The 18159-nt window shown below is 39.7% G+C and overlaps 1 protein-coding gene across 8 annotated transcripts in view; it reads right to left on the reverse strand.

Annotated features, from left to right (window-relative positions):
- LOC139471326 (uncharacterized) overlaps nucleotides 1–18159 on the reverse strand; it is a 91562-nt gene that overhangs the window by 72491 nt on the left and 912 nt on the right. Inside the window, exon 1 of one of the 8 annotated variants that reach the window (XM_071253639.1) lies at nucleotides 11068–11153. The exons of the other annotated variants lie outside the window; for them this stretch is intronic. The gene's annotated coding sequence lies outside the window, so the exon portion shown is untranslated. Of the gene's footprint in view, nucleotides 1–11067; nucleotides 11154–18159 lie in introns of those variants that run through there. 8 annotated transcript variants of the gene reach the window in all.

Consider the following 18159-nt stretch of genomic DNA (forward strand, 5'->3'; position numbering starts at 1 on the left):
TCAGCATGGTTAGTAAACATTCCCAAATTGGATCTTAAAAATGTCTAATTCATATTAACAAGTAATTTTATGGCTTTGCAGCATTGACTTGTATTTCATGGATAACAGGACCAAGCAAGAGGGTGAGGTTTTCATTAGTTTTAGGTTATTGCATTGAAAGCAATGTTAAAATTACAAGTAGTTCAGAAAATAAGAATTATTGTGAAAATCCCATTTTGAACAAAATCATGATTGTTTCCCTATTTCCAGCCAAAGGGTTCTTAGTCTGGAATCCTAGATAAATCCTAGACTATCATTTAGTCTCTTAAAAGAACATATCTTACAGAAAAAAACAGTTGTTAAATTATGGTTATAAAACATAATAAAAAGGAGCCCAGAGACGTTCTTCATTTTCAGGTACCGCAGTAATCTAGACTTGCCAAACATTTTAGACTTGCATGGGCTGTATTGGATATATTTGTGTCAGGGTCGGTATGACAGACTAGTTAAATCATGTAAATCCCTGAACCTGGGAAAGCAAACATGTCTCAGTCCCTATGTTCATCACAGTCTGATTGGTGTAGATAGGAATACTATTACAGCACTAGAAACACATATTCCTTTACACACGTCCCAGAAGCATACTAAGTAAGTGGACTGCTATCACAAAGATCTTAGTAATCAATCTATGACCATTGTGATTGAAGTTCTTTTCAAAGTACGCTGTTGCCTCAGTGCTCTCCTGTATATGAACATGCCAAGGTCTAATTAGGAATGTATATAGTTACAAAAAGATATTTTCAGCATCACACAATGAAACCGGACCATGCAAACTTATTCTAAGACTCATTACATATTCAAAAGAATTATTTCAAATTCATCAAAACGTAGACGATGCAATTATCAAGTTTCAAACTTGCTTTAAAGAAAATTGAAATGACCTGTTAGCTGTATCTTCCACCAAACAGCTGAAATAAGAAGCATATTGACAACCACCTATTTCCGTTCCTCCCCACGATATCCTGGGCTCCTAATGTGACGCAGGAAGTGAACATACGACACAGCTAACCATGCTAAAAGTCTCTGTGTGACCATCGTCCATCTCAACACACATTCCCTCATAAGTATTAGAGCTGAGTATCGCCTGGTATCTTGCGATACGATTCGTATCACGATACAGACTGACGATACTACTGGTATCATGATACACCACATCAAATAGTAAGAAACTATGAAATCACTGAAATACAGCTCTAAAACTTCTTTCTTCATACATTTATTTATCGTTATCTCAAAATCTCAAGAAAACAACTAGAACAAAACAGTTTCAAATAAAGGGATGGTTATTACGCAACAGTTAGTCGGCGGGTCCTCAGCTACCACGTCATGTTCTGCCATGCTTCCAGGTGACGCCATGCTACTTCTGCCTTTACAGGAGGTAACTATTAGTTCCTGTTCTATTTGTAGCATATCGCGATCTCATAAACCGACAGTTCACGTACTGTGTGTACCTAGGTATCAATGATATCGTAGCTATCGGTGAATCATTACATCCCTAATGAGTATGTCTTTTTTCATAAATTTATTGTGTCGCAAAAATAACTCTGAGTTCACTGAACAAAAAGTGTATTTATAAAAACTTATTTAACTTTTTTTTAATTAATAAGAATGGATCGCCCTTTTGAGACATCCACAGCAGAAGCTACAGGAAACCTGATGGAAGACATCCACAGCAGAAGCTACAAGAAACCTGATGGAAGACATCCACAGCAGAAGCTACAAGAAACCTAACGGAAGACATCCACAGCAGAAGCTACAGGAAACCTGATGGAAAACATCCACAGCAGAAGCTACAGGAAACCTGATGGAAGACATCCACAGCAGAAGCTGCAGTAAACCTGACGGAAGACATCCACAGCAGAAGCTACAGGAAACCTGACGGAAGACATCCACAGCAGAAGCTACAGGAAACCTGATGGAAGACATCCACAGCAGAAGCTACAGGAAACCTGATGGAAGACATCCACAGCAGAAGCTACAGGAAACCTGACGGAAGACATCCACAGCAGGAGCTACAGGAAACCTGATGGAAGACATCCACAGCAGAAGCTACAGGAAACCTGATGGAAGACATCCACAGCAGAAGCTACAGGAAACCGGACAGAAGACATCCACAGCAGGAGCTACAGGAAACCTGATGGAAGACATCCACAGCAGAAGCTACAGGAAACCTGACGGAAGACGTCCACAGCAGAAGCTACAGGAAACCTGATGGAAGACATCCACAGCAGAAGCTACAGGAAACCTGATGGAAGACATCCACAGCAGAAGCTACAGGAAATATGACGGAAGACATCCACAGCAGAAGCTACAGGAAACCTGATGGAAGACATCCACAGCAGAAGCTACAGGAAATCTGATGGAAGACATCCACAGCAGAAGCTACAGGAAACCTGATGGAAGACATCCACAGCAGAAGCTACACGAAACCTGACGGAAGACACCAGCAGAAGCTGGCCTTGGACCTGTTCTTTTATTGATCCAAGTTCCATCCAGACTGGGATAACATGTTCATCAATTTGAGCTCCTTCACAATGCTGATGACATGGGCCCTTGTAGTATACTATGGCTTCAGAACTTTACATGTCTCTCGCACTCAAACCATGAAAATCAATCGGTTTCAAACATAACCATGTACATGAACTTTGCTTGAACATATAATCAATATAAAGCAAATCTCTCCATGCTATCAATCATATCATCAAAGACATACACACATTTTCCGTAAAAATCAAATAATAATAGTCCATTTGTATGGTGCTTTTCCATGATGGATATCATGCTCTGAGTCCACAGAGAATTATTACCCCGTTCAGTGGATGAGCATGCACTCCATTTTAATTATCATCTCCCTGGGGAGCATACAACCCAGGCTGCCTGTGAGGTGCTAGAGGGCTAAGAGTCACATACCATCCTATCCTACCAGGTACCAATTCACTGCTGGGTAACCATTAATACTTATTGGACGTCAAACCTAAGATGGTAGTCAGTTTTCATGAGTCTTTCTACAACATAAATTGTACCTATGATCAGTCAAGGTAGCCTCTTGAAAATGTGGATATTTATTTTCAACTACAAAATCAATTTTTTTTCATGAACTTGGGGGCGAACTCACTGACTTTGCATGCCCATTACTGGAGTCACTGATCCGTATTGATTCCCAGCCATTGTTGCTGCTGCTCCTAATGAAATTGTTTGTATGTTTATTTGATGTTTAACGCCAAGCTCAGCAATATTTCAGCTATATGACAGCGGTCTGTAAATAATCGAGTCTGGACCACACAATCTAGTGATTGACATCATGAGCATATAGTTGGGATACAATGACATGCATCAACCAAGTCAGTGAGCCTGAGCACCCGATCCCGTTAGTCGCCTCTTATGACAAGCATCAGTCGCCTTTTACGGCAAGCATGTGTTGCTGAAGACCAATTCTACCCCGGATCTTCCAAAATGAGTGAGTGAGTGAGTGTGTTGGGTTTAACGCCGTTTTTAACAGTATTCCAGTTATATCACGGCGTGTCAGCTTAATGTGGGAGGAAAGCCCGATGTGATGCAGGTTTCAGACGTTTACCACTTCGGTGAAACCCACGAGCACGGGTATGGTGCTGACAAACCTAGAAACATAATCCGGGCGAACCGGGATTCGAACCCAAAATCATAGGTTTCTGGCGTGCCTAAGGGACGCAACTCTGCACAGCGAATCGCGGCGCCTTAGACGACTGGGCCACCCGTGCCCCATCTTCCAAAATGACATAACCACAGTTACCTTGAATATACACAACTATTTATGTATCTCCTAAGGTGAGTTTGTACTTCCTTGACAGGGCATATATATCTTAAAAGCAGATTTGAAATAAATTCTAACACAGTTCCCGCTGGCTTTTGAAACAGTCAGTCCTAGCAACTTTAAATATGACCAGTTCCCCCCTCTAAATTCTTTCAACATCATCAACAATGCTGTCTACATTCATGGTTGATGTCATGTCTTAAGTAACTTTGTGAGATATACATATAATTCACACAAAATTCACACAAAGTTCAGTCACAAATTTCTCCACCCCCCCCTAAATATTTCACTTTCACAAATTTACTGACTAGCGGTGATGTTTTGTTCAACAACAGAGATTCATAGGGTATTCTATTTGCCGGTCCACAGGGACTGACGATCACATGAATTACAGGTCCAAACCTATTTTTAATGGTAATAAACTGGTAATTACCAGTAAACCAGAACAGCGTTAGAGAAATTGACCCCCCGAAAAGTCGCATTTAAACAAGAGGTCACCCCGACTGATAATTCAAACTTGTGTTTCTGGAACTGGGCGGTCATTAGATGTAACCAATCTGCGACACACACAGTACACAGAATGATTCACTCCTCCCGAAGACCTGCTGAGGCAATGCAAGTGTCAGCCCCTAAATCTTACAACGTCCGGATTTATAGGTTTTCCTGTACAAGTCTTTTTGTCAGTGATCTCATTATTTTGGATACCAGTAATTTATTTTTTGGGTCCTGCAACATGAAACTGAAAAACTGTTGGACAGTCAGCCATATTATATGTTGTTTGACTGCCTGTTGAGTGTGCACCAGACAAACCTGTGACTGTCACCTTGATCCACACACCAGGGTACCATCATACACATTATGCCAGATAAAGAATTGTAGTGTTCAAAATTAGGGGTGTCACGATAAATCGAAATATCGATATATTGCTATTGGTAAGCACTCAAAGTCAATATATCGATAGTTAAATCAGTTTCCGATCAATAGCATCGTTTTCGGTTAGGAATATCGATAGTTTCGATTGTATTTACCATATTAATATATTACATGCAATGTGGTTGGAATTTGTTTTTCTCTACATCATGAGTGGTAGTAATTTACACATGGAAATGTGGAAGTTTCTTTTTCTTAAATTATTAGGGTAAAGAAAAAAACCAAATCAGCCATATCTCAAATTTCACTTTTTATTTTTTGTTATGGTTATCACATTCAACATGTTCAAACTTCAGTTCAAAGGTTTAGTTCAACTCTAAAATCCATCTAAAATGATAAATTGAAAAATATCTATATTTATCGCAATAGTTGCTTGCAATATCAATAGTTATCACAATAGTTTCTTTCAATATCAATAGTTATCGCAATAGTGATTTCCACACCAATAGTCACTCCTATTCAAAATTAAACATTAATGCAAGAGGCTTGTCATAACCCTAAGAGTTAAAACTTCAAAAACGAGAAATCCCTAGACTGAAACACTACAATAGAAAACCCTCCCCTTAATTCTTAACACTCCGTAATGTCCACCTGATCATTAGGATAAGCTCCTACGACAAATATCGGCATCAACCTTACCATTCTGACCCAGAATTCCCACTGGGCATCTGAACTAAGCATGACTAGAGAAGGCGTTTTGTCGCTAATCTCTGTAAATACTTATCTTATTATGCTGGAGCATCACTAAATCCTTGGCAAACAGACACACAACACATGCTAATTGCTCTATGGTCCAGCAACCCCTGGGAAATATGTGTGGTATGTTTAATGGACAACGACATAGTGCTGTTTATACATCACAATAGGTCCCCTGTATTCCATAGAAGAAGAGGGGTGGGGTGGGTACCGGATGGTGTGGGTAAGAGGTGGGGTGGGGTGGGAAAGGAGTGGGGTGGGTTGGGTAAGGGATGAAAGGGTAAGGTGAGTGAGTGAGTGAGTGAGTGAGTGAGATATTCCAGCTATATCACAGCAGGGGACACCAGAAATGGGTTTCACACATTGTACCCATGTAGGGAATCAAAGGCGGGTCTTTGGCGTGACGAGCGAACCCTTTAACCACTAGGCTACCCGACCGCCCCAGGGGTGTGTAAAGAGTGGGGTGTGTAAAGACTGGGGTGGGTAAAGACTGGGGTGGGTAAGTGGTGGGGTGGTTAAGTGGTGGGGTCAAATTGCTATAATGTAGCTAAAAGTGGCATAAAACCAAACTCACTCACTCACCAATAGAAGGGGACAGGAGATGATTTAATGGGGACTGGGTGGCCCCAATATCAACGACTGGTGGTTAGTGTTTCAACAGGTGCGGACATCAACTCACGAAAAGAGTGACAACACAGAGCCTGCTTTCTGTAACCAATTGAAATGTTAATTTCAAAATTTCAAATGAACTGCATATTGAATTTAATGACAGGACAACCCTCTTGATAGCTCAATTGCATGATCTTACACAGCTGGGCAGGAATACTACAGCACTAATTCAACTCTCTTATCAATTGTCATTATCGTGATTTCGCCAACCCATACTCAGTATTCACTGCTTGATAGTCACATGCCAAAATATGCACACTTCTCAAAAGCTGAGAGAGTGAATGAGTGAGTGAGTGCGTTATTGAGTTTTAACGCTGCTTTGAACGGTATTCCAATTACTGTATTCTACACAATAAGCGCTCAGGGCGCTCTCAAAATTAAAAATAGGGGGCTCTTATTAGAATATTATTTTGGTGAAAAATCATTAATTTTGTGGTTTATGCTGACAGTCTGAAATGTTTATATACGACAGATATATTCATGTCTTGTGTTCATTGATCAATCAGATGGGGTGCTAATTGGGATTGTTCATTTGCCAATATGTTAGCAAATATCACCATGGGCGCATATTACATCAAATAAGGTATATATTATGTCAGCTCAGTTTGTGAGGAAACCCAGGTGATGCAGGTCTTAGACATTTACCTCTTTGATGAAACCAACAAAAAATGGTGCTGACAAACCCAGAAACATAATCAAGCAGCCTGTGATTCGAACCCATTATCGGTTCCTGGCATGCCTAAGGGACACAACTCTGCAGTCATTTCCAGACAACTGGGCCATCCAGGTCCCCCATCCCTGAATGGGGTAATGGCATTTGTCGAGGCAGAGCCATATAGCCTTTATTGCCTTTGTGCCCAAACACTGTTTAAGTTGACGTATTTCCCACATGCATAATGTTTTTCCACACATATGTACATACGTACAAAATTTGTCTGGTGGTTATTAAAAACATTAGGCCACACTTTTTAAATGAAATGTTTCACAGATTTATTTCAGCTTTTCCACACAAATTTGGTTGAAATAAAAATAAACATATATAGTTCTGTCAATCATTGTTTGTTTGTTTGAAAATCATTCTGCCATGGCGTTAAAACTACAGCTGGCTTCATGAATTTCTGATAGTGATGTAGACTAAGAATTTATATATAAACATTTTTTATTGAGAGTCTATATTACTAGCATGACTAGTGGAGGACATAATAAAAATAAAGATTTTTATGATTAATTTATTTCTTTTCAACAATCTGAACAATCAGTACATAATCATCTAAAGTGAGTGAGTGAGTCAGGTTTAACGCTGCTTTTAACAGTATTCCAGTTATATCACGGCATGTCAGCTTAATGTGGGAGGAAACCCCGAAGTGATGCAGGTCTCAGACGTTTACCACTTCGGTGAAACCAACGAGCACGAGTATGGTACTGACAAACCTAGAAACATAATCGGGGCACACCAAGACTCGAACCCACAATCATAGGTTTCTAGAATGCCCAAGGGACGCAAGTCTGCACAGCGAATCGCGGCGCCTTAGACGACTGGTCCACCCGTGCCCCCACATAATCATTGAAAGGTTGTGATGACTAACACAAAAACTCCCCTCTTGCCCAGCATCATACAAGTGAGAACCGGCAGAGATTCTGAGAAAGCATACAGGTCTCTAGCAACAAATGCTAGTCGTAATAGGACGACCAAATGGATCAGGTGGTCAGGCTTAATTAATCACATATCATCATATCCAATGTCGATCAATGCTCATGATGTCAATCACTGGATAGTCCGGTCCTAACTCACATAACTGAAATACTGCTGAGTGTGGTATTAAACAAAAAAAACAAATACAAATCACATAGTCAAGTTTCCCGAACCAGATATTTTAAATGATGGCCTACTCTCCACCAGTTTCGACCTTTAAAATTTTAAGTAAGACTAGGTTTTCTTGAAATACCTGACTGCAGAATAAACAAAGGTGTTACTTAACGCCGACTTGGAGCCTGTGCACAGAGATTGCAAACACGCAGCCCTCTAAGTCAGGACACCTGCATTCGCTACAAAACTCGTAACCTCAGAACGTGAGACCAAGGACAACTTGCATCTAAAAGTACAAAAAGTTGCCTAGTCCATTAAACATTCGAAAATATCTTCAAACTGAATGATGATTATTTGCCCATCATGCTCATAACAGAAAAGATGGAAGTTGTGACATTAATGACAGTACCTATTCATATTTTGTTTGGAAATATAGCAAAAAATATTTATTAGTAACAGACAACGTATGATTGAACTGTAATTACCTTAATTATTCTTATACAAGAAAAGTCAAATGAATTCAATTTAATGCGGGGCGGTCGGGTAGCCAAGTGGTTAAAGCGTTAGCCCGTCACGATGAAGACCCGGGTTTGATTCTTGACATGGGTACAATGTGTGAAGCCCATTTCTGGTGCCCCCGCCATGATATTGTTTGAATATTGCTTAAAACGGCGTAAAACCATACTCACTCACTCACTCAATTTAATGCATTAAAGTTGATACATCATTTACTATAATGACCAGAAACACTTCATTCACATTAAAACAAAATACTTTGGAATGCTTACGTTAATAAATCTGTACAATATGTTATGATTTTTTTCACTATTTTCATTGAATGAATGCAAAGATCATTTGATCTGAAGCTGAGCTATGAACTGATTTGTCAGTCGTATAATTAAGTATTCCTCTACAAAAGCCACAGGAAATGATAAAAAACAACTTATCATAGTCAGAAGGATGTTCCCATGACAACCCCAATACTCAGGAAGCAATGGGGCTTTTTTAAATCAAGCCTTCATTTGCAGTTGTTTGAAACAAAGGATCACCACTCAGCTGTACTTGTCATGCTTCTTGTCGTGATAACACAAATACTTATCAGGGCTGTTTCCGTGGTAAGTATTGACAGATGTCTCAGTATACATGGTACATGATCTAAAAAGCTTGTACCATACCCTCAGGTTACGTATCGATACAAACTGGAACCTGTTACCATGTTTAAGTTTTACATAATAGTGAGTGAGTGAGTGAGTATGGTTTTAATCCGCTTTTAGCAATATTCCAGCAATATCACTGCAGGGGACACCAGAAATGGGCTTCACACATTGTACCCACGTCGGGAATCGAACCCGGGTCTTCGGCGTGACGAGCGAACGCTTTAACCACTAGGCTACCCGACCGCCCCTTTTATATAATACTATGCATGTTTTCATCATAATCTGTATCATATATCGTGAAATAAGAATACATGAATAATGATTCCTATATCAGGATATTTTAGGACAAGCATATTGTTTCAGGCCAAATACTTATCAATAACACTATACATAAGGGGTAGCCTTGTGGTTAAAGCGTAGCTTCATCAAGCCGAAGGTCCATGTTTGTTTCCCACATGGGTACAATGTGTGAAGACCATTTCTAGTGTCCCCTGCCGTGATATTGCTGGAATATTGCTAAAAGTTGCATAAAACCTCACTCACTTATATATATACCTACCATATTCGACGTAATAAGCGCCAAGGGCGCTCTCAAAATAGGGGGCTCTTATAAGAATAATATTTTGGTGGAAAAAAACAGAGTTAAAATATAAATTTCATGGTTTATGCTGACGGTCTGAACTGTTTATATACGACAGATATATTTTTCCAGAATTTAATTGCCCATAATTAAGGGTGCATATAATACACAAGTGCATATTATACACGAATAAATAAGTCTTGTGTACATTGATCAATCGGAAGGGATGCTAATTGGGATTGTTCACTTGCCAACATATTAGCAAATATCGCCGTGGGCGCTTATTAGAGCAGGGCGCTTATTACGTCGAATACGGTATGTGTTTCAGCCATGCTCTCTTGGGATAAAACCATGCTCTCTTGGGATAAAACCTATGTACAAGGTAAGAAAATTATGCATCACTTACAGACTTGAAATCCATGTCATAACATTACAACCACCTGTTTCCATCATTGGAATAAGCTGCAACTTAAATACTGGGCTCCGTTCCACAAAGCGATCTTAGCACTAAGATGATCGTAAATCCCATGCTTTGGCACTGACACAATAGTCGTGCTGTTAAAACAGCTTTGTGGAATGGGACCCTGATGACTGGTTTCCAATTGTTTTGATTTTGTCATCATGAAACATGTTAAATCAATAAGACATGTAACCATAAATAACATCAAAATATAGACAATATGTAATCTTTTCATCAACTAAACCATGAATATGTCTCAAATGAGTATTTATAGGACATATCGAATTAAAGATGTAGGTTCATCACAGCTGTTTTCATTCATAAAAATAAAATCATTTCACAAAGACAAATTCGTAACCAAGAATAGATCATCGTATACAATTATACTTACAGTCAGAGAAATGACTGTATTAGTGAATAGCATCGCTATAAAACATGACAAACACTTCTAATGATTCACTCATCATCAAAGACCTTCAGTCATGTAAACAAACAGCACCAGGAGAATAAGCAGGATTATACCAATTAGCCATCACACTGAACGTCAACTACGCTGGTGACAGTGTTTGGGAATCATAAGCAACGGAAAACATGATATTCACAATGGATATCAGATAGCAAAACAAGATAGGATAAAGAGCTCACATTATTGATGCATCACACCTGCCCGAGACCACGACAGTTCATGATTCACTCTCCACAGCCATCGTTACGCCAGACAATACAAATATCTCGGCCATTGTTCCACATTCTTACGTTTTCCAGTCATGGCTCAGTGGCCATGACTTTGAGGATGCACAAATCTATGAGATATATATAGAAATGTCAAGCAGTGCCAGATCAAAGTGGTTTGGCCATCTGTCAATTCAACAATAGCCAGACGCCCGTAAAACTAGTCCAAATCGAGTTTGCCCTCGTTTTCCGCTCAAGCGATCTTACCTTACTTCATGCTCAGGGTATCCTAAGCAAGTAGAGTGTTTTGTGGTAAATAAGCATTACTCGTGTAATCTGTATACACTGTCAACATCTTGCTGACACTCATGCCCTGGTTGTTTGTAAGGAACAGATGCTAGTGGGGTGACAACTAGTTGTAGCACCAACCTGCAAGATGAGGGCGTCTGTTGACTGTCTGACTAATCAATATGACCTCTCGCTGATGAACAAGATGCGAGAAACTAGCTACGCCTGAATTTAGCGATACTGTGACCAAAGCAGGTAAATAATCTGCCCTTGAAGGATATCCTAAGCCATAAATTTAATATCATGTCATCAGCTCAGCCAAGATATCCAAATGTGCAGGAATAATAAGAATGGATTTTATCATTCCTGAAACAAAATCCTATTCATCAACTTAGTCGTGTATATTAACATTAATATCATCATGAATATAAACACAATAAATTGCTGTAAGAATTCAAAGAATTTCTGGATCATGGTACGAATATTGTTTGATCGGGTCTTATATCAATACAATACATCGGGGATATATTATCAAGTACGGTATGAACATGAATGACAATACTATCGTCTGAGGACAAAAGATTTCTTCAGACATTATTTGGGCGGTCGGGTAGCCTAGTGGTTAAAGTGTTCGCTCGTCACGCCGAAGACCCAGGTTCGATTCCCAACATGGGTACAATGTGTGAAGCTCATTTCTGGTGTCCCCCGCCGTGATATTGCTGGAATATTGCTAAAAGCGATGTTAAACCATACTCACTCACTCAGCCACTGTTTGTTTAACTCCCTCAGAAGTTACTAGCACTGTCATATCCCATTATTTAATTTGGGGAGTCGGGGTAGGGGATGAGGCTGGGGATGGTGAGAGGGTTTGACAATGGCTCAAAAGGACAGAAGGATCACGAGACAAGTATATAAATTCCTCTGGACTTGTTACAGAATAATAACTTGTCCTTTTCGATTGGTCCATTGCTAATCACCAATCAGCACCAATTAACTGCTGGCTTCCCTTGTTAGACCCGTGAAGATTCCTGGGTAGAATAGGTCTTCAGCAACCCATCATTGCCGTAAAAGGTGACTATGCTTGTCGTAAAAGGCGACTAACGGGATCGGGTGGTCAGGCTTGCTGACTTGGTTGATGCATGACATCGATCCCAATTGCGTGGATCGATGCTCATGATGTCAATCACTGGATTGTCTGGTCCAGACTCGATTATTTGCAGACCGCTGTCATATAGCTTGAATATTGCTGAGTGCAGCATTAAACAACAAACCAACCAACCAACTTCCCTTGTTAAGTTTCTCCCTTTGTTATTTTATTACTTATGTTGTTCTTACAGGATCATATATATATTCTCTGCTTCATAGCATTTATTCACCTGATGAAGGAGTAATAAAATACTTTGAAACATTGTTTTACTCAAAATATAAAAGTTGACATCCATTAATTCTCTTAATTATGGGTATCACTTCTAAATGCCATTCAAAGGCTTGATAATTTGTCACTGTGGTTTCTAGTTCCATGTTGCATTCCTGAACAGAAAGTGAATTATAATAAATAATTTTCTTTTTCTTTTTTTAAATTTTGTTTATTGTTCCCAGGGTTGTAGAGTATTCCATCAAAACATATTTCTGATTGCATAGAATGACACAATACACTCCTTAAAAATGTAAAGGTTTGCAACACACAATCAGACTCAAACACAGCATGTATCAACAGAGAGCTAAGAATCAAATGCAGAGAATAAAAGTGAATTATAACCAATACTATTAAACATGCTAAACCACAAGTTAAGCAGCAGGCAAAAGTGAGGATCAGTACAAAGAAGACTTACTAACAATGACTTAAGGACTTATGATAATGTTAGGCAGCTGGGTATATAAACACAAGGACAAGTGTCCACTTAGACAGCTAGCCCTTCAAATATGTTACTTGCCCCTAAACATGTTGAATGTATCTTGGATGCTGGAATATTTTGATGACAGAGATGGAGGCCCTTGTTGGAAATAACCCACTCCTAAATGTTAAATAACTGAATCAGACAGGCCCACCTTAAACACTACAGCACTGCTTTAAAACTGTCTTAAGGGGGTCTTAAACATTTAACAGGGGCTGTTGGGTAGCCTAGTGGTTAAAGCGTTCGCTCGTCACGCTGAAAACCCGGGTTCGATTCACAACAAGGGCACAATGTGTGAAGCCCATTTCTGGTGTTCCTCGCGGTGATATTGCTGGAATATTGCTAAAGCGACGTAAAACCATACTCACTCACTCACTTAAACATTTAACAAGGTAACTGCAGACAAGTATCATGGTTTTCATCAGATAAAAATAACATGTCATCAATGACCTCTGAATCATGTTGTTGGAACAGGATAGATACACTAGACGATGTCAAGACCAGCTCAATTCAGACATAATGTCCAATAACATTATTACCTAATTCTTATAATTATTTACAGCCTCTGGCTACTGGAGAGGTAGGTGCAGTCCCTAGGTTAAGTCACAACTAAGCAATTCCAGTGAAACTTGACACCCTGTCTGCTTGTGGGTAAAGAAATTAACACAATTCAAGCTGATGAGTATAAAAATACCTGGCATACCGGCAGACACTGACAAAGGCCTCCCTGTCGGTGGGTCTGGGAGAGGTGTACAGAGAAACTATACCACATACTGAGGCCATGTGCAGGTTCTCCTTGGGGCGATGTACTGACACTTCCAACAGGCCACAGCATACCAGATTTGGTCCAAAATCTACCTGTGTTGAGTGCTGTAATCTGAACTGAAGGAGCACTTGAGTGGTCTAGTGGTTAAAGCACTGGCTTGTCACGCCAGAGCCCCAGGTTTGATCACCACATGGGTACAATGTGTGAAGCTCATTTCTGGTGTCCCCGCGCCATGATATCGCTGGAATATTGCTAAAATCTGCGTAAAACCATACTCACTCACATGCAAGAAATGAAGGGATCTTATCAGCATAATTAGTGACAGGTATTGGCCATGTTATCAGCAGGTCATATGGTAGATGAAAACAGTCATATGGTAGATATGACTTAAGCCACTATCCCCAGTATAATTAACATATTTTAGGGTCAAGTAACCTTCCCTTACAAACATCATTATGTTAATATAAAAATTTACTGGAAAATGATGTCACTTGACAAGAATCTAAAGGTTTTGGCACAGACTGTGAAAATATACGAGTGGGTTGGGTGATCTGAACAGTATACATGCTATTTCAGTCGAATCTTGGCATGTCTGCTTAATGTTGGAGGTAAGCAGGTCGTGGACAATTTACCACTATACTGTCACCCAGCTAAAGCTGTTGGCACCACCCACACTCTATAAGCTGTTCAACACTCCACAAGAAGTTACATTTTCTAATGGATGTATTCTGAAAAACAGACACCGGCTTCACACAATGTACCCAAATATGGAACCGAACACAGGCCTTTGGCATGACGAGCAAACACTTTAACCACTAGGCTGCCCCACCACTCTCAGCGGACATTTTGACCACACAATCCACATTAGTTGCCTACAATCACGGCCCCCCTCATTCCATACAGTTGCTGAATCAGATCATTACCTCTCTATTTTAATTCCTAACAAACTCTATTACGAAATCCTACCTTCACTGCAGATGAATCCACGACACATTTCAAACACATATGAACAATATCTGAACACGGCACCAAATTTTAAACATCAATCCACAGGACTGCTAGTCAGAACAATTAAAATTCCCCGCATCAAACGTGTTAGAACAACATCCACACGTGTGACTCATTTCAGATTAGTACACGAAAGACCCTAAATGTTACGATCGAAAAACTAACCTGTCACTTTCGGGGGAAAGTTTAACTTATGCTTATCTTACCGTCTCACTAACTAATCACAAACGCAGACAGCAGTCTTATTGGGCTTGTTACCAGTAGATGCACCACTGCATCACATCAGCTGAGAATGTAATTTTGATCATGTCGATAAAGCGTGTGGAATTCAAGGGGAGATAACTGTAGCAAAGCACCTGCTAAAACACAGGTGTTGATAGTGAACAATTTAACATAAAGGTGTTTCGACATTATCTGGAAACTGAACTTGTTTCTGAGTTTGTCATGATAATCTTCATCTAAGTGAGGTCTGGTTTTGTCTATAAAGTTGAAGCAGAACTAGAAGTAAATCTGATCAATATCTTCACGGAAAATATCCACATAATTACATCTTGAATAAGTGTGTATGGTTTTACGCCGCTTTTAGTCTAGCAATATCACAGCTAGGGACACCAGGAATGTCCTTCACACATTGTACCTATGTTGGGGATCGAACCCGGTTAGTGACTCACGTATGCCTTAACCACTAGGCTACCCCAACTATGTCTTGAATTAACATATATCATGATATATCCTCAAGGAAAATACATATGCCTAATATTAACGTTTTAATATAAGAAAAGATGCTGATTATTATAAAAAATACTAACTGGCCTTTTCTAGGATATATCAGGAGACGATTGAAATGTTAATACTGTGAATACTGTACACATCAAAACCAACCTTACTAAATAAACTACAGTACTAAGTGATAGTGAGTTGGGTTTAACACCGCTTTAAACAGTATTCCAGTTATATCATGGCATGTCAGCTTAATGTGGGAGGAAAGCCCGAAGTGATGCAGGTCTTAGACGTTTACCACTTTGGTGAAACCCACGAGCCTGGGTATGGTGCTGACAAACCATGAAACAAAATCAAGGTGAACCACAATTTGACCCCTCTATTATAGGTTTCTGGCAGATCAAAGGGACGCAACTTTGCACAGCGAATCTACATATGTTTATACAGATGTAGAAGAGTGTGGAGTCATCCCACAGATGACATCATTTCCTGATTGGGTTAACTGCTTTGGTCACGTGGACAAGGCGTCCAACCTCAGATCGAACGACCATAGTTCAAATCCCACCACAGAACTCGGAAATTATATGTCTGCTGCCTAAATAAAAATTGGCCATGCATTTTAATTCCACAAAATATCTTCGTTTTGAATTTGATCAAATTAAGACTCAGGTCCCTACTATGCGCCCCGGGACTAATGCTTTCTGTTGATGGGGGAGTATGTAGCAGGGCGTGGCGTCATCCAACAGACGACATCCTTACCTTGTCAGCTTGTTGACGAGTTTACCTCTTTGGTCATGTGGACTAGGCGATCAACCTCGGGACAGAAGGTCTGTGGTTCAAATCCCATCCCAGGTCTTACACATTTTATGGCTGCCACACAGACATAAATGATCAATATCTTTATCAGTGACAAGATATTCCGGGTAATTGGTCACATCCATCCACACAATAGGGAAGCAATGACATGTAATTTCAATCAGCCAATCACAGTTCGACCACCTGACCCTGGTCTACATATAGGCTGCAGTATTATTCATATTTCCCATGTTTATGGCCTTCAATAACGAAACTAGCCCATGCATAACAAATAAGTTTCATTTTACTTACATGATAAAATGTAATTAAAATAAGACATTTTCCCATGAAGTCATGACAAGGATGTAATTCTCATTTTTTCAAATTTATTTAAAAAAAGTTTGGGTGTCATATTACTTTCTGCAACAAGGAAGGATGAGAGGAGGGAAAAATATTCGTGATGCATACGTAAGTGATGTTCTGTGATCACGATGATGGTGCTGCACAGACACAACATGTTTTGTGCCTCAATTGCAGTTTGTTCTTTCATGTTTGGGAAAGTGGGTTCAAGTTACCTGCCCTAGAGGTGAGATGAGGATAAATGGGGTTTAACGTCGCGTCCAAGATTATTGCACTTATATAGCGACGTGCATGTACGTGTGTGTGTTTGTGTGGCTGCTTGTACTAGTCTGGACTGATGCCGATTTATAGTGCTAGCTCACTGAGATACCATGCCGCAGTTTAACATGAATACCCCACTCAGACACAGTATACTGACTCTGAGCCGACCAGTCCTTATTTAGCCCCTTAAAACCGAGCGCCAGACAGGGTAACAACAAGTACCATCTTTTAACGTCTTTTGGTATGACGCGGCCGGGGATCGAACCCCGGACCTTCCGCTCTCTGGGCGGATGCTCTACCATTAGACCACAGAGGCGGTTTAATTTAAGATGAAAAATGTTGCAATCTTATTGAAAAAGTAATTATAATTTCTAATAAAGATTTAACAAACCAGTCATCCACTCCCCTAATGTGGGAAGCTGTTTCTGTTGTATTTTTTTAATCTCATAATGATCGTTATGTTACCATCAACAATGAAGTGCCATTTTGTGAATCAGTGTATATAGAATTATGTCAATCGCAGTGTCTTGTACTTTCGTTTTTCTGCTTGAGAGGATCGTATGAGAGCTATAGATCAGAGTGACAGGAAAACCTATCAACACAAAACAAAACAAAACACAGGAGGAAAATGGCTCTCCGTTTGTTGGGCAACCCAGACGAAGACTGTACTTCTGAACAGCTGGATCTCTCTTACTCTTACAGCCACAATGTTGAATCCAAATTACTTGATTACAATGTTACAGCTGGACATATAAGTTGAACTGGTTTAACCTGTCCTTCCATCAGACTGAATGACTGAGTATTCCATCCATCAGAAAACACACTGCCAGGGGCATCTGCCTCAGTACCCCCTTTGTTACCTGCTTAGTCTCCGGACCCAGTACTCAAAAATCAATTAACTACTTTGGCATAAATATACATGGTTTGGGATATTCATCCCAACTTTACAGAAAACTCATGCCTTTTTCATGCATTCACCCAAATAATCACCAAATATTGGCAAATTGTTAGAAAAGGAATGATTCACTTTCCGAAAGGATGTTTTACATATATTACTCAAAAGAACTTTAAGAACACCCAAACAGATGTTGGTAATATGAAAGAGTATGGTGTTCTTTAATTTCTTTGGAGTAATATATGTTGGGTTGTTTGTTTACATAAAGTGCCACATATTTTTCTGATTAATTGCATGGCAGCCATGGTAAGTGTAGCTTTAATTGGTCATCTAGAGCCTAGTTCAACATGTGGTGTGAACATTTCCGTTTC

Source organism: Haliotis cracherodii, unplaced genomic scaffold, assembly GCF_022045235.1.
Source record: "Haliotis cracherodii isolate W230 unplaced genomic scaffold, xgHalCrac1.p SCAF_22, whole genome shotgun sequence".
NCBI lineage: Eukaryota > Metazoa > Mollusca > Gastropoda > Lepetellida > Haliotidae > Haliotis > Haliotis cracherodii.